This window comes from Rhinatrema bivittatum, chromosome 5 (genome assembly GCF_901001135.1).
Source record: "Rhinatrema bivittatum chromosome 5, aRhiBiv1.1, whole genome shotgun sequence".
Taxonomy (NCBI): Eukaryota; Metazoa; Chordata; class Amphibia; order Gymnophiona; family Rhinatrematidae; genus Rhinatrema; species Rhinatrema bivittatum.
The window spans coordinates 84,129,409-84,156,162 of NC_042619.1; the positions used below are offsets into that span (position 1 = coordinate 84,129,409).

General features: G+C 42.6%; 1 protein-coding gene across 4 annotated transcripts in view; it reads right to left on the reverse strand.

Moving 5' to 3' along the window:
- MICU2 (mitochondrial calcium uptake 2) overlaps positions 1 to 26,754 on the reverse strand; it is a 537,628-nt gene that overhangs the window by 73,652 nt on the left and 437,222 nt on the right. The window lies entirely within an intron of this gene.

A 26,754-nucleotide genomic window follows, 5' to 3' on the forward strand; every position in this document is an offset into this window, starting at 1 on the left:
AGGGTAAGGGAGGGAGGAAGAAACAGGAAATATTGTGTTTAGTGTACTTGAAGTGAAAATATTTCCTTTCCTAAACCCTCTTGTATTTTGTAATACAACTAGTAGAAATGCCAGTCATAAAATGCAGAAAAAATGCAGAAAAACATCTTTGCTGTTCCCCTTTCCTCAGAGGAATATGATATCCTCAGGGACAGAAGTGATGCTGAACTGCTGTTGCCCAAATGGCACAGAGAAGGGTGATCAAGATGATAAAGGGGATGGAACAATTCCCCTATGAGGAAAGGCTAAAGAGATTAGGACTCTTCAGCTTGGAGAAGAGATGGCGGAGGGGAAATGTGATAGAGGTCTATAAAATAATGAGTGGAATGGAAAGAGTTGTTTACTCTTCCAAAAAGTACAAAGACCAGGGGACACACAATGAAGTTTCTAGGTAATACATTTAAAACTAATAAGAGAAAATATCGTTTTACTCAGCGCATAATTCAGTTCTGTAATTCGTTGCCAGAGGATGTGGTGAAAGTTATTAGTGAAGCTGCGTTTAAAAAAGGTTTGGAGAAGTTCCTGGAGGAAAAGTGCATTAACCATTATTAAGGTAGAGTTGCAGAAATTCACTGCTTATTCTTGGGATAAGCAGCTTGGAATATATCTACTCCTTGGCATCCCTCCAAGTACTACTGACCTGGATTGGCCACTACTGGAAAACAGGATATTGGGCTTGGTGGACCCATAAGACTGACCCAGTATGGCAAGTCTTATTTTCTTAAAATGGCACCAGCTGATGTCAGCCCTTGCGTCTGCCCCTGAAAATGTCAGTTTCTGTTGGGGTAAGGTGGGAGTAGAAGAGAGGCTGGGCTTTTTTCCAGTAGCTGCTGGTGCATTACATAGCAATGGTGCTGGGACACAAACATCACTGGCGTAGCCGCGCGTACCTTTTAAAATCCGGGGTCGGCGCGCGCAAGGGGGTGAACATTTGTGCACCTTGTGCGTGCCGAGCCCTGCACACGCTGCCCGTTCCCTCCGAGGCCGCTCCGAAATCGGAGCGGCCTCGGAGGGACCTTTCCTTCCGCCTCCCCCCACCTGCCCCTACCTAACCCTCCCTACCTTTATTATAAAAGTTACGCCTGCCCGAGGCTGGCACGCAATTCCCCGGCCCAGGAGCAGTTTCGGAGGCCTTGGCCATGCCCCCGAAACACCCCCAGGCCTGAACCACGCCTGCGGCCCCGCCCCTGGATGACGCGCCGCCGCAACATGCCCTCGACACGCCCCAGGGGGTTACGTGCGTACCCCCTTTGAAAACCTGCCCCCCTATGAATAAATTATCAACAGATACCTTTTTAAAATTATTCTTAGAATCAGCAGAAGCTATTTACTTAAGCAGTGTTCACTGTGGGAAATTAGCTTTATGATTCCAATGTCCTAAGAAGTGCTGCTACCCTAACACAATGCACAGACTTACTGCAATTATTTATACACATGCATACAATTTTAGAAACGATTTGGTCTTCAAAAGATTGTTGAGTGTTCTGTGTGTGTGTATGCACACACATTCAAACACTGCTCAATTCTTTCAAATTTCATACAGGAAAATGAGACAGGATGAAAAATGCCTCCAAGAAAATAGGAAAATGGCTGTCTGTACCAGGAAAATCACCCCACAAATGCACCAAAGTATGCTCAGCTATTACCTCCTTCTCCCCGTCTTGTCATTCTTTTCACAGCACAATGTAAGAAGACCTGCTACCAGGAATGTCAAGTAATGATCCTTAATTCCAGGAAAGTCAATAAATGTAAAACATTACAAAACCCTTTTTATTTCAAGAAAGGAGCCTTCTAGGGTTTCCCTTCAGAGAAGTGCATTTCATGCTAAGCACTGGGACTCTTAACTCCAAGCTTAGAAACTTTGTCCTAAAATGTTCTTGTAAACTCATCATAAAAAGAACCAGGACTCCCCTTACTAGCCACTGTGGGGTGAGCTTTCTAATGACAGTTAAAATGATTCAAGATGATGTTTGTATTTCTAAAGCTGCTACAATTATGTTCAAAACACACAAGTAAGTAGCAGGACGCTGACTTGCTTGGCCAGTTTTATTTCTATGTACAGCAGTTAGATTACCCTGCGAACAGTGCAAGAAATGCTGAATCTTGGAGCTGTAAAATATGCTGGGGTACACTACAGCACAGCTGAGTGTCTCAAGTAAAACTTCCTAACCCGGCAATGAAGATTATCCACAATTAAATTCCACATTTTATTTTTAAAAGCTTTGGGTAAGAGGGGATGAAGATCAGATGCTACTGATAAAAAAAAATAAATTGAAAAAAATTGTGAAATATACAGCCTGCTTAAATGTACTGGGATATTATGAATTGAAACCTATAGCTGCCAATCTAAGCACTTAGGGGCGGATTTTAAAAGGCGCGCGAATAGCCTACTTTTGTTTGCGCTCCAGGCGCAAACAAAAGTACGCTGGATTTTAGCAGATACGCGCGGAGCCGTGTATCTGCTAGGGCCTCCAAACCTCCCTGGTTCTTTAGCCTGCACTCATCTCAGTTAACCCAGACCCCTCAAACATTCAAAGGTGCCTGGAAATAGTTTTATTGGGACTTATACCTCTTCTCCATAGCAGAAGTAAATTTACTCCCAATTATACCTGGGCGTGCACATAGCTGCGCAAGTACTTGTGTGCACATCGCTTGGCCATGCTCGGGAACACCCATGCCCTGCCCACATTCCACCACTTCTTACCCAATGTGACATGTTTGCACATTGGGACTTGTGTGCAACTATGGGCAGCTTATAAAATCGGGTGGACATGTGCATGTGCTACATGCGTGCACATCTCCCGATTTTGGTGCTCGCCCAGCTTTTAAAATTCACCTTAATGGTCCTTCATATCATTATTTTACACTATAATTATTATAACTTATGCAGAGGGAGAGCAATTTTCAAAGCGACTTCTGTGGGTAAAACAGTGTGTTGTTCGCAGAAAAGGCCTTCTACACAATTGCCCACCTGATAAACAGATAAACAATGTATGTCATGTTCACGCATAAATTTACCCAGACTAAGCTGAGGCATTTCCAGGGGTGAGGTTGGGAAAGGATTTGCATTTACGTACACACTTTTGTATTTTCAAAAGTATGGGCATAACATTTCTCCAAAAGTGCCTGCACAAGATTTATCAGATGTAAATGTATGTGGGTAATTTTGGTGAGATAATTTTGAAAAGGGTAATTCTGTACATGCAAGTATGCACAGACCCTCCCTTTGAAACTGATGTAATTTAAGAGCTTATTTGCTGTCTAATTTAGAATATACAAGAATTAGTAAAACCAGTATTTCTAGACTTTTGTTATATAAACTTCCAGAAAATGCATTTATTTTTAGGAAAGAATAAAATGATTTCTTCCTGCTTCACAGAGATAACTTCATTTTTAGAGCTGGTATGGTGGGGAAAGAGAAAGATCCCAGAGTTATGTGTTAAAATAATTTTGCTAGTCTTACATTATTTTTATTTATTTATTTTATTTATTTAGATTTTTATATTCCGCTTTTCACACTTATTTCAGCACTTCAAAGCGGATTACATTCAGGTACTGAAAGGATTAGTGAACCGCGCTGCGACAGCTGACACGGTTACAGCTCCGCTGAACAGGCAAACCCTGATGCTTCAATCCACATATCTTTTCTACTGCGCCACAAAACATGATGATAGTAAACACAGAAATATGGACTATGATGGCAGATAAACACAAGGCCCATCTTCCCTTTTTGTATACCATAGATTGCTTTCCTTTCCCAACGATGAAGGATCCTCTGTCCCTATCTCGCTACTTTTTATTGCCTGCATTGCTTCTACTGGTAGGCTGCTCTTTATGAAGAAATGTTTCCTTAGGGGCAGATTTTAAAAAGTACGCCTGATTTTATAAGATACGCGCGTAGCCGCGAGTATCTTATAAAATCTGGGGTCGGCGCGCGCAAGGCTGCGCAAAATCGGCAGCCTGTGCGCGCCGAGCCGCGCAGCCTGCCTCCGTTCCCTCCAAGGCCGCTCCGATTTCGGAGCAGCCTCGGAGGGACCTTTCCTTCGCCCTCCTTGCACTTTCCCCTCCCTTCCCCTACCTAACCCACCCCCCCGGCCCTATCTAACCCCCCCCTTACCTTTGTCGGCAAAGTTACGCCTGCTGGAAGCAGGCGTAACTTTGCGCGCGTCGGCCGGCAGCCCTGCTCCGTCCTCCGGTCCCGGGGGCTGGTTCGGAGACCTCGACCACGCCCCCGGGCCCGCCGCGTCAGTAGGCCCCGCCCCCGACACGTCCCCTTACAAAAGCCCCGGGACTTACGCGCGCCGGCGGCCTATGCAAAATAGGCGCGCCGGCACGCGCGGGCCTTTGAAAATCCGCCCCTTATGTTACTCCTGAGTCTAACGCTATTCTGGCTCATACCATGACATCTTGTTTTAGAACTTTCTTTCCAGTGAAAAATGCTTGTGTCAAGCATATTTACACCTTTGACATAGAGATATTTCAATATCATGTCCCTCTTATCCTCTAGGCTAGGATATACATACTTAGATACCTAAGTCTCATTTTACAGGGCTGTGGGCTCCCTCTGTACGGCTAAAAGTTTGCATGCTGTTCCACAGTGCATGTGCTGAGAGAAAGTGTTTCCTGGGGCATTTTTAGGGTCTGGGAGGAGAAGCAGAAATGTAGATTGCATTTTCAAATCTTTTCACAGTTTTCCTGCAAAATTCTACCTGCAGAGAAAGCAGCTGCCAGGGATTGTGTGTTCACTTTATACCTGCAGGAAGTTTCAAAGCAAAGGTTCATGCATGATTTTACTTTCACTGCAATTTAGTGCAGTCTGAGTTGAAAATGCATGCATCCTTTGTGCCAACATGGATGGTTTGAAAATTGCCCCCCGAAAGGAGTAAATTTAAGACCGTTCACATAATTGCAAAATCTGTGTGTACTTTTTACTAGCAGACTGCACCAATTTTCAGTGAAAGTATGCACATGCTTCCACTTTATGAAAATTATTCCCAGAAAACGACTCGCACACACACTTGCTAATTTGTGCAGGTAGTTTATCCAAGAAATATTACATGCATACTTTGAAAATTAAAAACTATGCACATAGCTCCAAACCCTTGTCCAACCCTGCCCCTGGAACTACCTCTTGTCACTGCAGGTAAACTATAGTATTTCCCAACCAGCTGGTCTTCAGATCTGATCAGGTGTGCCATGGTAAGGTCACCATTACCTGATGCTCAGATCCAGCCCAGGAGCAGGACTCTGCTCTCAGCACCTTGCAGCAACAAGTGACAAAGAGTGTGTCTTAAACATATAGGAGCTTCTTTCTGAGAACATGTATAATCATGCATGCCTAATCTTCCTAGCTACAGCATAAGAGCTCTAGAATGTGTAGGGTATGGATAGCCAAGGCCCTGCTTTTTGTAGCACACTCACTACACACAGCACCACTTCATCTTCCCTCTCCTGAGCTCCCTCCTTTGAGTCCTTCCAGCCTCTGTCTTATCCCCAGGCTGAATGAGAAAGGGAGAATGTGCACTGAACACTGGATGTGACTCACTTTCAGGCCAAGGCAATACTGTACGCTCAGGCTAGCGCTCAGGTCGACGTGCATCCATATCCCCTTATGCAATAAGTGGATTAGTGCATCCAAAACGTGCATCCAAACCAGCCCGTAGTTAGTAGCCCTCATCAAATGTAAAAACCATGTTGATGAGCTATTACCCCCTTACGTAAAAAAATTAATGTGTGCCCGACGTGCACATTTTTACCCTCAAAAATGAACGCCAGCCTCAAGACTTAACAGAAAAGCAGAAATTACTGCTTTTTTGTAGTTCCTCCGACTTAATACCATGGCGCAATTAAGTCGGAGAAACCGAAAAAAAGGGAGTAATATAAAAAAATAAAAATAAACGTCTTGTCGGCGGTCAGGTTAGGAAAATGGTCGCTCGTTAATTAAGTTTTCCTAACCCGTGCACAGCCACCTCCCCTGGGCACCAATGCCACGGATGTGCTAGGGACACACAATTTATCCATAGCGCGTCCTTTTCAGCGTGGTGGCTCATTTGCCTATTGCATCAAGCGTCCAGGGGAGGAGGTTATGCGCGTGTTAAAAAAAAAAAAAAAAAAAAAAGTGCTTCCAGTCTGGACGCATGTTTTTAGCACGTCGGTATTGCATTGGCCCGTTTGAATGTTGTGAGGAGCACGGTGGAGGAGGTCTAGCAGTCATACGAGGCAGTCAAGGTAATTAACCGAGCCAGCTGCCTGCTCCACGTCTCCTTCTCCCATCTCCTGCAATGGTACATGGTGAGAGATTCATGGGTGTGCCTGCCCCCTTTCTCCCTTTGTTTTAAAATTCTGAAGAGAGACTGGTGGGGCTTTTCAGTGCTTCCCTAACTCTTCTTTTGGCCATATGAGTCCTCTCTCCATGTCTGCTCTGTGGACGTTGGTGTACTCCCATTTTTGTTAATGCCAGAATTGCTTTGGCCTTGAAACGTTTGTGAAACACTGCACTACATGCATAACGTTACCCGCATATAGAGAAGGCAATTAAAAAAATATAGAGATTTTAGAGTAAAGTACTGTTTTACCATGGAAATTACTTTGAAAATTACCCTCTAAAGGGGTAATTTTAAGACTGGCCGCATAAATGCAAAGTCTGCCAGTACTTTTTACTCACAGACTTTGTCCTCGTTTTCAAAGTGAAAGTGCACAACGTACTTTCACTTTAAAAATTAGCAACAGGAAAACTGCTTGCACACGTTTACACCTGCTAATTTATGCAGGTAATTTTTCAGAGAAAAAAATACACGCACAGGTTTGAGAATTAAAAAGTATATATGGTATTCTAAACCCCTCCCTATCCTCGTCACCGCAGGTAGACTTCCACATGTAGAGGCTCCATGCATTCAAGTCTACCCTATAGAGAGAAGGTGATTCTAAAACAGCCCATTTTTGGGAGCATAGCACTGTTCTATCCACGGATATGGCTTTGAAAAATGCCCTCAAAATGTCAGTCCTTCCTATTGTGCCATCCCTGACAACTTCCCTTCAAATAAATACTGAAAGAAATTTTCAGAGGCATTTCAGTGGGTAAAAGAGTGCTCTTCTGTGGAAATGGCCTTTTACAAAACTGCCTGCCCAACATGCAGGTAGACGTATGCACATAGATTGCATGCTTTTGCCCGCAGTGAACAAAGGCATTCCTGGAGGTAGGGTTTGCACTTACCGGTACCTGCATATTTTTGCATTTTCAAAAGTATTTGTTTATTTTCCCCTGAAAAAACTATCAGGGCGATTTTGAAAAAGGTGCGTTCGTTAAAAGTGGGGGTTACGCGTGTGGCCGGGCCTTGCGAGCGCCGCGTGCATCTTCAAAGGGGCCCGGCCATCCTGAAACCCCCGTTGCGCACCAAAGTGCTGGGCATAGTTAAAGGAGGGGTCTGGGGGGGCCGGGGAGGGGCGGTCCGGGGGAGCGCCGGTACAGTGGCTATTTGCCGCTGTACCGGGGAAGCGCACGCCAGCAGTCAGCTAGTGCACACAAGTTGCTTCTGCTCCAGAGGAGCAACAACTTAAGAAACAAAAAAAAACCCCCAAAGGTTTTTAGGGGGTGGGAAGGAGAGGGGAAGGGGAAGGGAGATTAGGGTAAGTGGTAGGGAACTGGGGAAGACGGGGATGCATCGCCGCGTGAAATCTGCGAAACCGTATCCCCCCCTTGCACGCACGGATTACAAAATCCAGCGTGCATGTGTGCACGGCCTGCCGATTTTATAACATGCGTGCGCATGTTATAAAATCATAACAACATAAGAACATACAAAATTGCCATGCTGGGTCAGACTAAGGGTCCATCAAGCTAAGCATCCGGTTTCTAACAGAGGCCAAACCAGGCCACAAGAACCTGGCAATTACCCAAACACAAAGATGATCCCATGCTTCTGATGCAATTAATAGCAGTGGCTATTCCCTAAGTAAACTTGATTAATAGCCGTTAATGGACTTCTCCTCCAAGAACTTATCCAAACCTTTTTTGAACCCAGCTACACTAACTGCACTAACCACATCTTCTGGGAACAAATTCCAGAGCTTTATTGTGCATTGAGGTAAAAATAATTTTCTCCGATTAGTCTTAAATGTGCTACTTGCTAACTTCATGAAATACCCCCTAGTCCTATTATTCGAAAGTGTAAATAACCGAGTCACATCTACTCGTTCAAGACCTCCGATGATCTTAAAGACCTCTATCATATCCCCCCTCAGCCGTCTCTTCTCCAAGCTGAACAGCCCTAACCTCTTCAGCCTTTCCTCATAGGGGAGCTGTTCCATCCCCTTTATCATTTTGGTTGCCCTTCTCTGTACCTTCTCCATTGCAACTATATCTTTTTTGAGATGCGGCGACCAGAATTGTGTCAATATGTGCGTGCTGGGTAGCACGTGCACATGGACGCGCGCGCCTATTAAAATCTAACTCTTTGTGCACAAATTAGCAGGTGTAAATGTGTGTGGATAGTTTTGGTGGGATAATTTTTAAAGGGAAAGAACAAATATACTTTCCCTTTGAAAACTGATGTAATATCCCAAGGTACATGATTTTAAATTTATGCAGGTTGTTACAGAATTAACCCCATTAAGACCAGAAGAAAAGATGTAATGGAATTTGAAACTGATAAGGGAAAGACGAGGAAGACAGCTGGGAAAGTAGGTACAAAGTATATCAGAGAGAATGATAAAGGAGATAGCTGATGTAGAAATTAGGAAACACTAAGCATAGAAAGTGTGCCTTACTGAAAAGCTAACATTTAATCTGACTAGTATCTTTCAAATCTGTCTCTCTGCCACATGGTCAAGGTTCCATCTCCACATCTTGCCCCGGTCATATGACAGGAGCAAGGTCAGGTTGGCGCCATTTGGAAAAATGGTGCCAACCAGACCTGGTGCCTGGGTCCTATCAAGTGAGCTTCTTCACGTTTTGAAGGCTTGGGAGCGTGGGAGGGGGTTGGGGGTCCCACTGAACCCCAATGAATTTTTTTCTTGACATTTGGGGTGGGGGGCACTCTATCCCCAACGAGGTTACATCACTATTGGGGTGGAGAAAGAGAGGGGGGCCATGGTTATGATTTATGTTTTTGGACAGGGGGTGGGGGCACTATTTATTGTGTGAATACAAGTTTGGGGAGTGGGAGGAGTCCATAACCATGCAAGTATTTTTTAAATTTGGGGTGTGGGGCTGCCTCGAGTGATGACCCCATTTTGAACCGAGGTCAGCCTTGACCCCTGCCCAACTTTTTCTTTTTGCATTCACCTCTTTAAGTGGCCTGCCCTTTAAGGTGATAGCAGTCCCTTGAGGTTGGGTCTGCCATCGCATCTAAAGGGCCTCTAGCCGTGTTATTTTGTCACGTGGTATTTGACTGCGAGACAAACAAAGTGCTATAGAGCTGCGATGTTTTTCAGGGAAGGGGGTCCCACTATCGCAGAGATACTCCCCTGCAACACCCCTCCTGTGAAAAAACATTACGGCTAAATGCATCTAGGCCTTAGTCCTAGTTTTTAATTTCTATTGAATGAATTTTCTTGAAAAAAGGGTCTAATTAAATACCAATATCCACCTCGTTACTCATTTCTGAGGGTAGCAATCCTAGAAAATAGAATATGACAGCAGAAAGAGACTGTCAGGTCCATCTAGTCTGCCCATTTTTGAAACATGGCAAGGCTATTTTGTGAGTTCAGGAAAGCCCTCCTCTAACTAGTGAGTAGTGATGACCCTTAATGTATAGCTAGCAGGCAAACAGCGTATCCCTCTCACTTGTGACTTAGTTGAAAACATGACAAATATAACTTGGAACACATTTTCTTCTAATGCCTAATATTCAAAATTCAAAAGTAATTTCCCAACAACTATTTTCTGTTCATGTCTCTCTCCTCATTTGTATTTTAGTTTCCAACAGCAATAACTGAGTTGGTAAATGAACATACTTTTAAATTTAGAATTTTAGTCCCTTGAAATATGTCCCACGTTTTCCACCAGCAGCTTCTGCTTTTTCTTTTGAATTTTTGGTGGGAGAGTGTTTTTGTAAATTATGTTGCTTTTTCACTGTTTCATGCTTGGGTACTGTTTTAGATACTGACCTTCACTTCCAAAGGGGAGCTAAGTGCTGCAGACTTGCCACCCTTTGGGTAAATATTCTGTTACATTCTTTTAATGCAATAAATCTACAGTGACATTTAACAATCTTTCAATATGGAGAGTAGGCATTGCTGCTGATGTAAAATCACAAAGGTATCACATATTAGCCTATACAGTCTCTTTGAAGATTTAGTCCAGAAGTCCTTCTATATGCAAACATTTAGCTTAGAGTACCCTGTAATATTTTCTAGAGTTAGGACAGCAACTGTCTTAATATCATCCTCTATAGCAGAATGTACAAAATTTCCCTTCAATTAAGACTGCTGACAAAATAATTTGACAAGATTATGCATGCTCCACAATACTCTGGTTTCAGAAAAATGTACCTTATCTTATTGATTTACCCGAATAGATCTGATGCATTATTCACCAGCACTCAATGGTTGAAATTTTTTTTTTTTTAATGTTTTCACACACCAATCATAGGGGGTTATTTTTCAAAGCATTACTGTGTGCGTTAGGGCCTTATCACACATGATAAGGGCCTTTTCGCTTGCAATATAATGCAAATTAGGGGGAGGGGAGGAGTTGGCCGCGGCACCGCTGCCGGCGATAATGTGAGGAACATTATTGCCAGCAGTAGCGTGGCGAATAGCTACACCTTTTACGGTGTTGCTATTCGCTGCGAAAGGCTGCAGCCGGCCCCACTGCGGCTGGTGAAATCACACCTCTGTGGTGCGAAGGGCTCAGCCTTTTGCAGGCCCTCCTCCCCTTCGCCCCGCCCCCTTTTTCGCGGGATTCATCATTCCTTGAGGAATGATGAATCCTGCCCATAGATGGTAACCCATACTACCACAAAACATTGTCAATTATTTCTCAGAAATTTTAGTTTCTGCTACATTACAGCAAAAAAACATAATGCTTTTTTAAAATTTTAATTCTACCACTTTAAAATACACTTTGTTTATGCCTTTCTTTTAGTTACATTTACAGTCTCATAATCAGACTAGAAAATGTGACAGAATTCAATAAAATGCATTTAAATGAATAACCTGGGGTTAATGACATATGTAGGATTTTAGATTGTCAGGGATTACTTTTTGTTTCATCCCTGACAATCTAAAATCCTCTCTACTGTTAACATTGATGACAACCTGCTGTAGTCAGTAGCTTTAACAGCACAGCAGCTTTAGGGGTTCAGAGTTTGTCAGATTTTCATCTGAAAATTCCCCAGACCATGGTACTGCAATAGCTACCAGCAGTGGCAGAAGTCAAAACTGTCAGCAGCAGCAAGCTTTTGTAGAGACTTGGAAAGAAGCAAAACAAGAACCTTTGGGCCTGATTTTCCAAAGCATTTACACACTTAAAACTGGGTTTTGCAAGTGTAAATGCACTTTACCCATGTAAGAGGGCTTTTGAAAACCTCTACAATACATACCATTGAATTGTCAATAGATTTTACCTATGTTAAGTGCACTTAACCTGGGTAAATAGCTTTTGAAAATTGCTACCACAGTATCTTACATTTTCATGCATAACTCCTTTGCAAATTCACCTATTAATAACTATGAAATAAAAACCATCAGTTTCTCAAATATAATAGTTGATAGAATATGAAAACATACATACCTTTCAGAAACATTTGTATGATTCCTCAAGTGGAGAACAAAAATAAAATAATGGGCTTGTGATTAAAATTACAGTAAATAATACACAGATATAATATCACTAAGTCTCAGCAATTATGGAATATGATTTTGTAACTCATGTTCTGCTTTCTTTCTTTTATTAATATTTTCACATTTGTTTAACTGATAACAGAAATGGTATTAAGCCACATGGCGCATGCATTATGACACTTAGGCACACCCAGATATTATTTGATTTCGTGCACGGATCAATGTTTTTAAAGATCTATTTAATGAAGGGCATTTTTTTGGCAGGTTAACACAGTAACATAGGAAATGATGGCAGGGAAAGATCAGTTGGCTCATCCAATCGTCCCAGATTGGTTTTCTACCACTTAAGGTAGATGAGCACACAAATTCCAATGTTTTAAGCTAGCACCAGTTCCCTCTCCTTTCTGACCTCTCAGTTCTGCTCGTGCCACTGCCTACCATAACTGGCTCAAGTATATCCCTGTCTTTCATACCTTTTACCCCTATGCTTTGTGCCTGTCCCAGTTCCAAGTAGTTTTAAATTCCACCATGGTTTTCGTTGCCACTACCTCAGCTGGTAGGTTGCTCCAGGCATCAACCGCCTTCCCAGTAAAGAAATACTTTGTCATATTTCCTCTACCCTTTCTTTCCTTCATCTTCACATCACAACCCTTGTCCTTGAAACTCCTCTTCTATGGAAGATTTCATCTTCCCATATTTTACAGAGGTCCATCAAATATTTCCTTTCATGAAATTTGTTTTGGGTCATAACTTTGGATCTCTACTGCAGGTGGATCTTTAAATTTTAAGGATTACTGCACACTGTGACTTAGTGTAAGAATTTCCTGCCCTAAAGGATTAACCAATAGCTGAATATAAAGTGGACTACCTTCCCAATTATGACAAATATAACCTCTATAAAGTAAGACTAAGTCATGTTTTGGGATACAAATGTAAGCAAAGTTTGGCACACCCAAAAAAAATCTGTTATATTTATGTGTGTTTCAGAGCTTTATATATTCAAAATAAGACCTTGCATTGTACACATTGGTCAACAGGAAACCTAGGTAAAATAGGCCTACTAGTCGGCCTAATTGTACAGAACATATGTCATCTCACAAAAAAATAAATTTTTAATCATGAATCCACTGATTATCAGGGCTTTCTTCCACCTGTTATTGTTGGATGAATGCTCTGTGAGTTGTATCACTTCTTTTAAGTATATATAAATACTAGTTTGTTTTCAATTATCATTCATTTGCCCTGCTTTCCAGGAGAGAATGTACAATTGTTTTGCTTGCATTAGACTGTAATACTTATGAGTTAATACCTGAAGCCTCCAATTCTAGCAGCCACATTCTGGAAAAGCTATATTATGCTGACAAGTTGTACTATATTTTGAATATACAAGTCAGTCAACACAGGGTAGACAATGTAGTTATACTGGGTGACAGGGAATTCTGAGTCATGGTGTGGGCAATATTGAAAAGGTATTCATCTGGGTAAAATGGTCTGATTGAAAATTACCCTCCTTATATGTGATTAAAAAAGGATGTGGGTTACACAGCATCATACCTTTAGCTGCATTAAAGAGAGGCATTCTTAGGGGCATGCTTAGCTTGAAGGAGGAATTCAGCACGTGTATATTTAGGGGTAGATTTTTTAAACATACGCGTGTGCATCCATGTGCGCACTACCCAGCGCAATCACATGGACTTGCCAATTTTATAACATGGGCACACTGGTGAACGCATGTTATAAAATGCAGGGCGGCGTGCACAAAAGGGGTGGGGGAGAATTATACAATTTCCACGCGGCAACACAACCCGGCCTTCTCCCAATTAAGGAGCGGTCTGGGAGGGAACTTTCCTACCCCCCCCCTACTCATACTCCCTCCCCTCTTCTCCTGTTCTCCCTGACCCCTTAAAAAGGTCATATCTTTTTTTTCCCCCCTTTGTTTAAGAACTTACGTCAGCTCCTGAGCTGGCGTAAGTTGCACGTGCTGGCAGGCTGTAGGCGCACGATCCCCTGGCACAGCAGCAAATGGCCGCTGTACCGGTTGCCTCCAGCTCCGCCCCACCCCACCCCTTTTGCAAGGCCCGGCCCTTGTGCAATATGCAAACTGAGCTCTGCCCTCTCCCTCCCTGTACTCTCCAGCTTCTCCCCTCTCTCTCTGCATTGTCCAATCCAATGTCTACTAACACATATGGAATTTGAGTTCTACCCCTCTTCTCTAGCTGTACTCTCTAGCTCTGTCCTTTGCTCGCTCAGAATTGTCCAAACCCCTTTCTACTACCACAGAGTAACCCGAGCTCAGCTTGCACTCCCTACTAATGCACATCTCAATTACGCATTTCCTACACAGTATTTTCCCATCCTTGGGAAATCCTTGATTTTTAGGCATGAGACACTTTCTCATTAAAAATCAATCAGGGTCTTATCTAAATCATACTATTGTACCAGCCCTTATTGAAAGCTTAATCATCCCCTTGTAGGACCCTAGCTGATTAATTAGTATATTCACCTGTAATTTAAAGTACTCTAATTCCAACTCCCTCAGTATCCTAAACTTAACTAGGAACTCAATAAAACTAAGATGAAGGCAGCAGTCCAGCAGCAAGAGGGGGGCTTTCCAGTCTTTTCCATTGAGTGTCACATGTATGATTTTTTACCTGCCGGTGAGAGATTGTATGTGTGCACTTGGTGCAAAGAGCTCCTGGCTCTCAGGAAATGAGTCCGATCTCTGGAGGCTAGAGTAGCAGACTTGGAGGGGCTGAGGCAGACAGAGAGGTACATTAATGAAACCTTCAGGGACATAGTAGCCAAGTCCCAAAACCAGTCTGGCAGCCCTATTGTTGCCTTGGATCAGAAAGGTCTCCCAGTAGGAGAACATCACCCTGGTGTAGCAGGAAGTGATCCTGTAGCAAGGACCTGCTCTCCAGGTGCTGTATTGTCCTCTTGCACTGAGGACACGTCTCCCAGGGCTACTGCCCAGGAGGGAAGGGTTAGGCCAGCCATCATAGTTGGTGATTCGATTATTAGAAATGTAGATAGCAGGGTGGCTGGTGGACGTGAGGACTGCCTGGTAATTTGCCTGCCTGGTGTGAAAGTGGCAGACCTTACGCGTTACCTAGATAGGATTATAGACAGTGCTGGGGAGGAGCCGGCTGTCGTGGTACATGTGTGCACCAACGACATAGGAAAATGTGGGAGAGAGGTTCTGGAAGCCAAATTTAGGATTTTAAGTAGGAAGCTGAAATCCAGAACCTCCAGGGTGGCATTCTCGGAAATACTTCCTGTTCCACGTGCACGTCCCCAGAGGCAGGCAGAACTCCAGAGTTTCAATGCGTGGATGAGACGATGGTGCAGGGAAGAGGGAATCAGCTTTGTAAAGAACTGGGGAAGCCTTTGGGGAAAGGGGAGACTTTTCCGAAAGGATGGGCTCCACCTTAACCAGAGTGGGACCAAGCTGCTGGCACTAACTTTCAAAAAGGAGCAGCTTTTAAACTAGAACAAGGGGGAAAGCCGACAGTCACTCAGCAGTGCATGGTTCAGAGAAATGTATCCTTGAAATATACTAATGAAACAGGAGAGTTAGGGCATCCCAATAGAGAGGTTTCATTAAAAGCAAACATAGTCCATGTGCCTATATGTAAAAAATCATCGAAGCTAATGATTTCCGAATTATCCCTAACAACTGAAAAGCAGGTTTTTAATACAAACAAAAAACATACTTTGAAATGTCTGTATGCCAATGCCAGAAGTCTAAGAAGTAAGATGGGAGAGTTAGAGTGTATAGCAGCAAATGATGAGATTGACATAATTGGCATCACAGAGACTTGGTGGAAGGAAGATAACCAATGGGACAGTGCTATATCAGGGTACAAATTATATTGCAGTGGTAGGGAGGATCAACTTGGTGGGGGTGTGGCACTTTATGTCCGGGAGGGTATAGAGTCCAACAGGATAAAGATCATACAAGAGACTAAATGCTCAGTAGAATCTCTATAGGTAAAAATCCCATGTGGGTTGGGTAAGAGTATAGTGATAGGAGTATACTCCCGTCCACCTGGACAAAATGGTCAGACAGATGATGAAATGCTAAGAGAAATCAGGAAAGCCAACCAATTTGGCAGTGCAATAATAATGGGAGATTTCAATTATCCCAATATTGACTGGGTAAATGTAACATCAGGACTTGCTAGAGACATAAAGTTCCTGGAAGTAATAAATGACTGCTTCATGGAGCAATTGGTTCAGGAACCAACAAGAGAGGGAGCTATTTTAGATTTAATTCTTAGTGGAACGCACAATTTGGTGAGAGAGGTAATGTGGTGGGGCCACTTGGCAACAATGATCATAACATGATCAAACTTAAACTAATAACTGGTAGGGAAACAATAAGTAAATCTGCAGCTCTAACACTAAACTTTCAAAAGGGAAACTTTGATAAAATGAGGAAAATAGTTAGAAAAAAACTGAAAGGTGCAGCTGCAAAGGTTAAGAGTGTTTAACAGGCATGGACATTGTTTAAAAATACAACCCTAGAGGCGCAGTCCATATGTATTCCACACATTAAGAAAGGTTGAAGAAAGGCAAAATGATTACCATCATGGTTAAAAGGTGAGGTAAAAGAGGATATTTTAGCCAAAAAAAAAATCCTTCAAAAATTGGAAGGATCCATCTGAAGAAAATAGGATAAAACATAAGCATTGTCAAGTTAAATGTACAACATTGATAAGACAGGCGAAGAGAGAATTTGAAATGAAGTTGGCCATAGAGGCAAAAACTCAAAATAAAAACTTTTAATATATCTGAAGCAAGAAACCTGTGAGGGAGTCAGTTGGACCATTAGATGACCGAGAGGTTAAAGGGGCTCTTAGGGAAGATAAGGCCATAGCAGAAAGACTAAATGAATTCTTTGCTTCTGTGTTTACTAATGAGGATGTTGGGGAGATACCAGTTCCGGAGATGGTCCTCAGGGGTGATGAGTGAAACGAACTGAACAAATTCACTGTGAACCTGGAAGATATAGTACGCCAGATTGACAAACTAAAGAGTAGCAAATCACCTGGACCAGATGGTATGCATCCTTGAGTTCTGAAGGAACTAAAAAAATGAAATTTCTGATCTATTAGTTAAAATTTGTAACCTATCACTAAAATCATCCATTGTATCTGAAGACTGGAGGATGGCCAATGTAACCGCAATATTGAAAAAGGCTCCAGGGATGAGCCGGGTAACTATAGACCAGTAAGCCTGACTTCCGTGCCGGGAAAAATATTGGAAACTATTCTCAAGATCAAAATCGTAGAGCATATAGAAAGACATGGTTTAATGGAACACAGTTAACATGGATTTACCCAAGGGAAGTCTTGCCTAACAAATCTGCTTCATTTTTTTAAGGGATTAATAAACATGTGGATAAAGGTGAACCGGTAGATGTTGTGTATTTGGATTTTCAGAAGGCGTTTGACAAAGTCCCTCATGAGAGGCTTCTAAGAAAACTAAAGTCATGGGTTAGGAGGCGATGTCCTTTCGTGGATTACAAACTGGTTAAAAGACAGGAAACAGAGAGTAGGATTAAATGGTCAATTTTCTCATTGGAAAAGGGTAAACAGTGGAGTGCCTCAGGGATCTGTTCTTGGACCGGTGCTTTTCAATATATATAAATGATCTGGAAAGGAAAACGATGATCTAGAAAGGAACATGATGAGTGAGGTTATCAAATTTTCAGATGATACAAAATTATTCAGAGTAGTTAAATCACAAGCAAACTGTGATACATTACAGGAGGACCTTGCAAGACTGGAAGATTGGGCATCCAAGTGGCAGATGAAATTTAATGAGGACAAGTACAAGGTGCAAATAGGGAAAAATAACTCTTGCTGTATTTACACAATGTTAGGTTCCATATTAGGAGCTACTACCCAGGAAAAAGATCTAGGCATCATAGTGGATAATACTTTAAAATCGTCAGCTCAGTGTGCTGCAGTGGTCAAAAAATCAAACAGAATGTTAGGAATTATTAGGAAGGAAATGGTTTATAAAATGGAAAATGTCATAATGCCTCTATATTGCTCAATGGTGAGACCGCACCTGGAATCCTGTGTACAATTCTGGTCGCCGCATCTCAAAAAAGATATAGTTGCAATGGGGAAGGTACAGAGAAGGGCAACCAAAATGATAAAGGGGATGGAACAGATCCCCTATGAGGAAAGGCTGAAGAGGTTAGGGCTGTTCAGCTTGGAGAAGAGACGGCTGAGGGGGGATATGATAGAGGTCTTTAAGATCATGAGAGGTCTTGAAGGAGTAGATGTGAATCGGTTATCTACACTTTCGAATAATAGAAGGACTAGGAGGCATTCTACGAAGTTAGCAAGTAGCACATTTAAGACTAATCCGAGAAATTTCTTTTTCACTCAACGCACAATAAAGCTCTGGAATTTGTTGCCAGAGGATGTGGTTAGTGCAGTTAGTACAGCTGGGTTCAAAAAAGGTTTGGATAAGTTCTTGGAGGAGAAGTCCATTAATGGCTATTTATCAAGTTTACTTAGGGAATAGCCACTGCTATTAATTGCATCAGTAGCATGGGATCTTCTTAGTGTTTGGGTAATTGCCAGGCTCTTGTGGCCTGCTTTGGCCTCTGTTGGAAACAGGATGCTGGGCTTGATGGACCCTTGGTCTGACCCAGCATGGCAATTTATGTTCTTATGTACTAGTTTGTAAAGTAGTTCATGCATATTCATAAAAGATATTCTAAAAGCTTGACTAGGGAGGCCTGTGGACTGGTTTGGCAGATATTTAATAGGCATATTCAAAAGAAGCATTAAGGGGTAAATTTTCAAATGTATGTATGGGCGTACATGTGCATGCGCTACCTGGTGCGCGTGCACATGTACATGTACATCTCATTTTATAATATGTGTGCTCAGGCGCACGCATGTTATAAAATCGAGGGTCAGCACGCGCAAGGGGGTGCACACTAGTGCACCTTGCACATGCCGACTTCCGCGGGCTTTCCCGTTCTCTTCTCCCTAAACTAACCTTCCCACCCCTTCCCCTAACCTTTCCCCCCCAGCCCTACTCTAACCCCTCCAAAATTTTTATTATACATTTTGCATCTGCCTGAAGGCAGGCGCAGGTTGCGCAATCTGGCAGCCTGCCAGCACGCGCTCCTCCGGCACAGTGGCAACTGTCTGCTGTGCCGGAGGCCTCTGGCCCTGCCCCCACCCCAGACCTCCCTGCCCCTTTAGTAAAGCCCCGGGACTTAGATGCGTCCCGGGGCTTTAGGCCCGGCGCGTGTAAGCCGATTTATGCGCGTAGAGCTTTTCAAATCCGGCCCTAAGTGTTAATGTGCCAAAATATGCATTAGTGAATAGGTCCCAATGAAAATAATGGGGCCTGTGGTAAATAATGTGTGCTTTGGTGTGTTAATGCTTAACACATCTTTATGAATATGCATAATAGAATTTATAATATAAGTGGGCAGAAAGACAAAATGTAATAAGATATAACATGATGGTGATTACTGAAATATTTTGGATACTGTATAATGAGATCTAAGAGCATAGGATGTGTACATATGGTATGCATATTTTACTCTCTCTAAATCAGCACTTCCCAACCCTGCACTGATGATCCCAAAGCCATTCAGGTTGTTAGGATCTTCACAATGAATATATATGAGATAAATGTGCATACATCGGAGACCAAATTTTTCTCATGTATATTCACTGTGGAGATCCTGAAATCCTAACTGGCTGTGGGTTCACCAGGACAGGTTTAGGAAGCCCTGATTTAAATAGCATTACTTATAATAAAGGATCATTAAGCTTCACTTAACAGTAGATTCCATTAATTATTCTGTCATGTTGTATAACCAATATTCCCTCTCATTTTTTGGATGTATATGTAAGATTCGTGGATCCTTGTTGCTGCAGTAAGATTGGCTCAACCTACATGGAGGTTCTGTAGGTCCTCACTGACAGCTGGCATACCTAGACGAAGAAGAGACAGGTCAGGAGCTTCACCTATATCACCCCTTTCCTCTTGGGTTAAGCCCTCGGGTTCCGGGGCTAGCTGGTCTTAGGTGAGAGTCTCTTAGGAGAAGGCTACAGTGTAGGTCTGGAGTCAGGCTTGGGTCAGGGGCAGGTGGCAGGCAAGAGAGGTCGATGTTCTGGCTGAGGTCAGAAGTAGGCGGAAGGCAAAAATGGTTAGAGTCCAAGCTGAGGTCAAGTCCAGACGTCAGTCCAAGGGTAGGCAAGAAGGACTGATAGGGACTGGAGGAGAAAAGGCAGGCTGGGCTGGAGAGAGGAGGAACAGAACAGAACTAGGAGCAGAAGGAGGAGTACAAGAACACATCCATAACAGACCCACCAGAACCCAACAGTTGGCAACCCTACACTCGCCCTTTCACAAAACGGCAAAGCTGAAATGCACTGCAGACCGCGCCCTCTCCATAGCCAGTCCTACGCATTGGAACAAAATGTCACCCAGCCTTCGCCAAGAACAATGCCCTAAGAAATTTAAACAATGTCAAGACCTGGCTTTTCAAGCAAGCATTCACATAACCCTTACAACCTAATCCCCCCTGTGACCTCATCCACCCTGTCCCCGCTGCCTTTACCATGCATCCTCCCTCCCACTTCCACCCCCAGCCCTTGCCCCACCACTCTTTCCCATCTGTGACTCACCTAGCCCTTGGCCCACTACTCCTTCCCCTCCCCCTCTTCCAGCTCCCTCCTTCCTTTCTCCCCCCTCCTCTCTTCTTTCACCCTCCATTTTTATATATTGAAAAAGTCTCCTATAGCCTCTGTACATATGTCATGTATATTTTACTTTATCCTATAGCCTCTGTACATATCATGGAGAATTGACCTTACTCTATAGTTAATTTTGATGTTTTCCCACTGTTTTTATTGATTTTGATCCGATCCTATAGTTAATGCTGATTTTATCCTGTAGTTAATTCCTCCCCCTGTGCTTTTGCTTCCCGCATTTATATTATTATCCAATCTTCAATTATTATTGTAAAGCCACTGGCTACATTACATTTTCTGTAAACCGATTAGATGTTCCAAACGATTATCGGTATATAAAAAATTCTAAATAAATAAATAAAGAACGAAGCAGTAACTCACTCTATAGGGACTGTAGATGAGCCATTGCTGAGGTGAAGAGAAGATGTCCTGGAGGGCCTTTTATAGGGCTGAAAAGATGACATCATCAGTGGGCACCGTGAGTAGTTTCCCTCCGTGGGCCCTTTAAGTTGTGTGTGGTCCAACGCATGCATGCCTAGGGGAGATTTTGAGAGGAGTGGCTATGGTGGCGTCCTGCCGCAAAGAGATAGGCTGGCTGCTCGTGGCATTGGGTGAGTGGCATGGCTCACAGGGCCTACCCGCGAGCCACAAAACATAGCAGTATGTGTGGGTGTGCACTACTGTTGTGCATATAATTTTGTCAGTGTATGGTGTGAGGGAGTTCCCCCATCATGTGCTGTTTCTCCTCCTTTCCATGTCGGGACAGAAGCCCACTCCCTCCGAATTATATGCTGTTTCCCTTCCTACCTACTCCTCTGAGCAGCTCTCTTTCAGCTAGCCACAGGAGCCTATTCCTCCACTGCCAATCACTTGTCAGTGCTGGCACTGCAGGCATTTTCAAAATTCATAGCCTAATAGTTACTGGCTGCTGATCTCCCAATGCACAAGATCAGCAGTCGGAAAGTGCCAGTTTTGAAAATGTTAGCGGTGCTAGCACAGACAAGCACTTGGCAGCAGAGGAATGGGTGCTTGCCACTCCTTGTACAGGCTGGGCAGTATGGTTTGCAGTGTGCATGGCAGTTGTGGGGATGCTGCACGTTAGAAATAACATTGTCCATAACTCACTTGGACAAAGTAAAAGAAATATGCAGTCTAATTCTGCTTGTAATGTTTTGGTTATCTCTCTAATTAAATGCATCGTAAATAACTTATGGTTCTTCCAGGTGACCCTATCTGGTATGGGATAACAACCTTCAAGGGGTTTTCTTTGTATAGAACAACATCAAAGGACTGTTGGGCATGTGAACTCAGCCACTCTAATTTCACTGAAAGATTGCTTTTAAGCTATTAAATTTTGTTTAGTTTCCAGAACTCTGAAGGTACAGAGGGCAGGCCAATCAAAATGAATAAAGATAAATAATTTTAAAGTATACAATAAACATCGGATTCTCCAAAGATAAGCAGTTCACCATATTTACACATAAGGATGATGTCATCCTGACAGCGCTGATGCAGTCATATTTAGGACTGGGGCTTCCATTAGGCAAACTAGGCGGTTGCCTGGAGCACTACAATTTATGGTGGTGTGTGTGACAAAATCCCATAAGGCACATGACTTGTGGCAGATCCCATCTCAGCAGTGGCTGAAAATAGGAAGAGGCCCAGAGGCATGGCCATTGGAGGCACGCATCTGGCCAGAGGACGAAGAAATGAGAGAGACCCAGTGCCACTGGTAGAGCCCATCCTGCCAATGGCTGAATAATAGCCCCAGGCTGCTGATAGAATCCATCCAAACAGTGGATGACGAACACAGGAGGCTGGAGCTGGCCCTTTAGGAAAAGAGAGAGGAAAATTAATACTGGGTAAGTTTATGTGGTGTGGTGGGGGTGGGGGTGGAGAAAGAGGGTACTGAGAGAGTGGGAGGTAAAGAAAGATTATGCTGGGGAGTAATGAGGAATGGAGAGGGAGGGTGCATGTGCTGAGTGGGTGAAAGACGGCGAGAGAGAGTTTTGAGTGGGTGGTGGGATTCAGAAAGTGAGAAGATGATGAGCAATTTCCATTGTGGAGAGAGAGGATGTTTGCACTGTGGAATTAGGGCAAAGAGATGCGGATATGATGGGCACAGAGTGAAGGGGAGAGAGAATGCTGTGGGGATGGGAAAATGAGAGAAGAGATGCTGGATTGGGGGGGGGGGGGGGAGAAGGGTTGCTTGGCACAATGAGCAGGGGTTGAGGAAAGAGTTCAAGGCAGGGTGCTGTGCAAGAGCCAATGCCATCAAAGAAGGGAGTGCTGTGTTGTATCTGCCATCACCAGTAGGAGAGAGTAAAGTGCTGGAGCTGCCACTAGTTGGGTTGGGAGGAGTGGGAGCAAGACTGAAGGTATGCTTAATATCTTTGTACTGGCCCTGTGCACATTTTCTAGAGCTTTGCAGGAAATTTCTAGAGATATCTTTGAGCACATATAGAAGTTCTTGCACTCCTATTGCCATGCAGCATGTCTCTGTTGATTTTCTTGGTGAATGATGAACATCACTCCATCAGTGGCTCCTTTTTCACTACAATTAGCTCTCTAGAATCATGTTTTCTTTCAGGCCTTCTGATTATTTTGGGTCAGTATGCCTTTGTGATTTTTCTCTTTTTCCTTATCTACTAGTTAGTATTTTTGCAATTTGTAAGTTTTCTTATTTTTCCAATTTTTCTGTAGCCCACTTTATCTGTGGCTTCTAAAGGATCTTTTGATCATGTTTTCACGTTTACCTAAGGTGAAAACTTCTCCTTCTGAAATCAGGTAGCCAATCAAATAGTCCTAGTCCAGATAGACAACTTGATAGCCATACTCTATCATTGGGGGCCTTCCTTCTGTGTTGGGAAGCTGTCAGATTTGAGACTGATCCCTCTCTTATAAGATAACCCTACTAGCCAATGGTAGAAAACATTCTGGCAAAGAGGCTGAGTCGCTACTTAGACCCTCATGAGTGGTCCCTGAATCAGATGTGGCAAACAGCATTTTCACCCACTGGGGATCTCCCAGCATAGATCTGCTTGTGACAGCTCAGTAAAATAGCAGCTTTCAGCTCCAGAACATCAGAGAGTAAGCTTGGGTCAGATGCCTTTCCCTACAGCAGAGAACTAAACTTCTGCATGCATATCCTCCAATATCTCTAATGGCAAAATCTTTGCTAAAACTCAAACGGATCAAGGGACCAGGATTCTAGGACTGAGATAGATATAATTTCTGATCCTTTGAGATTTATCTATCAGGAAACCAATATATTTGGCTTTTTTCCAACTTTAATATTGGAGAACCAGGGGATGTTGCTCCATCCCAGTCTTCTATGATCCGGTATTTCAGGTACTTCTGGTTTCTATGAAGGTGGTCATATGATTGTAAATGGCAAGGGGTATGCTATCTGGTATGAAGCCAAGGGCCTAGATCCTTTTTCCTGCTCCATACAAAAATGCTCGATGACTTTATAAATATCTCAGAGTCTGGGTTCAAAATTAGCTCCGTTAAGATACACCTCAGTGTTAGTGGTGCATACCATCATTATGTAGAACAAAAACTAAATTCAGTAAAACCCTTAGTTGTTAAATTCATGTGGGGCTTGCTTTATCTGAAGCCTCATATCAAGTCTTCCATAATGTCATAAGACCACAATGTAGCTTTTAATACAGCTAATAAAAGTCCCTACTAAGCCTCTAAAATTCTTGTGGGCTAAAGTATCTGACCCGGAAAGTTGTATTTTTGGTGGTAGTAGTTTTAGCCTGCAGGGTTGGAGAGCTCCAAATCCTAGAAGCTTATCCACCTTACATCACAACAGAGTGGTGCTGTGCATGTATCCCAATTTTCCGCCTAAAGACCATGTTGTCAGGGCCATGGATGTATTAGTAGCATATTCAGGGTCAACTCTATCAAACAGATATAAAAAGCTGTGAAATGGCATTCAGGCAATATTGTTTAGAAATTGACTCTTGATGTGACAGCAAATTTGAGCAATCCCATAGTAGGGCTCTTCCTTTTAGTTAGGATCACCTTCCTGTTATGAAAAGGAGAGTTTGATCCACCAAAAAGAGTTTGTTCTGCCCTATTGGCAAAATTGTTATTGTTGTTCCTTTTTTTGTTATTGCAGACATCCCTTAGTTGGGGGTGAGGTCCTGCACCTCGGGTCTCTCAATACTAGAAGAATTTTTCCTATCATATCTGTTTTCTTCTGTGCTGATGGGGAAGAAGAGAATGGGTCAATTTCAAGTGTTTTCCTATGACTCAGCCTCCTCTTCACTACTGTTAAATTTGATGTTTTGCAGGGTGGGGGGGGGGGGTAGGGGAGATGTATATACGTAAAAAATTGTATCTTGGCAATCTTTGTTTATTCGTGATGTGTTTTTTTTAGAGGTGAACTATATTTTCACATGTTTATTCATGATGAAGTGACTATTTGGCTGTTGTAATTTGTGTGATTGTCAATAAAAATTTCACAAATTAAAAAAAAAAAAAAAAAAAAAATTTGATGTTTTGCTGTCCTGAGTTAGTCTCTGACTCCAAAGCTGACAATGTCCCTTGTTGCTGATATGGGGGAGCTTCACTCAGCCCTGATGGCTGTGAGATTTCTCCGATATAAGAAATCAGATGCATAGACGCTGTCCTTGCTGTGAACTTGTTGCAGGCTATCCCTTATTCCATAGAGTTGGGGCCATCGGAGACAGTGATGCTGGCTGCCCAGGTGCCTGGAAAGAGGCTGGATAGTTGGAGAGACCGCAATTGAATGGGTGACATTGTAGAAGGAAACTGGAGGTGAATATTTAACAATGTGCAGTGAAGGAGTAGAACAGATCCTCTCAAGTCTCTCCCAGGATTGGACTTAACATGTCAGGGAGGCCTGAAGTTATCACTGGAGTCCATTTGGCAGGCTATCTCCAACTTGGAACAAACTATTAGTAAGTAATTAGAGGCACTGGAATCTTCCCTCAAGGAATGTAAGGAGCAAGTGATTAAACTGGATAACAGTAATTTCCTATAGTGGTAAAATAGAACTATTAGAATAGCAATTAACAACTTTATAGAATGTGAATAATCACCTTGTATGGGACAGAGATTCTAAAGATCCCTGGGACTCTTTGCCTCTCTTGAAGAGTTTTCTTACTCCCATCCAAGAAGCACACAATGCTCTTCAGTTCCAGCGGTGTGTGATCAAGACCAAGTGACATTCGATAGATTGGAACCAATTGAATTTCTTGAAAATTCTCAAGATGAAGCAATTAAAATGCAACTATTATTTTCCTTTATTTTTGAATCAGATAAGAATTTGATGATGAGCCTTTTTTTTTTTTTTTTTTTTTAAAGAGTCAAGAATTGATTATTTTTCAGTGAAAAGGTTCAGTTTTCCCCTGACCTTTGCAGGTTGATAAGTCTAGGAGGAAGGGGTTTCTGCAGCTGCGCCAGGAGGTTTTGGCTATGGGTGGTGATTTTTTTTTCAATATCCTTGTAAGTGTATATTGAAATTAGATAATGTGTGCTATGTTTTTTTTTTTTTATCCTAAGCAATTTAAGAATGTTCTTGATAAGGCTCCTGTACAAGCTGCAGGTAGCCAACAGGTGGTGAGTGTGTTTAGTTGGTGTTATATTTGTGATGCTTAGGTCATAGTATAAGTTAAAAAATGTCTTATTTCTCAGAATGTTTTCCTTTATATATATATATATATTTTTCTTTTTCCTTTATTATTGTTATTGTCATCGTCTCCTTTATTTGGAATCTCTCTAGATTTTGGAGACTTTATAGAAGGTTGGCTCACATATTTCTTAGAACTATTTTTTAACTGTTTGTTTTGGAATTGTTTTCTATTTTGTACTTGCTATCTTGTTTTCTTCCAAATATTGTGCTTGTAACTTTATTTGATTGAAATTTAAAGGTGAATTTTAAAAACAACATGCACACCAAAATTGGGAGATGCATGCACATATATTGCTTATTTGCGGCCAGTCGATTTTATAAACCTGCCACATATGTGCATAAGTACAGATGTGCGAATATCTCATATCGATTAAAAAAAAAAAGGGCAGAATGGGGGCGGGTCATGGCCATTCCAGGGCGGGGCCAAGAGATATGCATGTGTGTAGTGAAGTGAATCCAGCATGTGACCAGTTCATTTCATTGCAAATTTATTTCTGCTTTGATCAGGTGTAAGTCTGCATA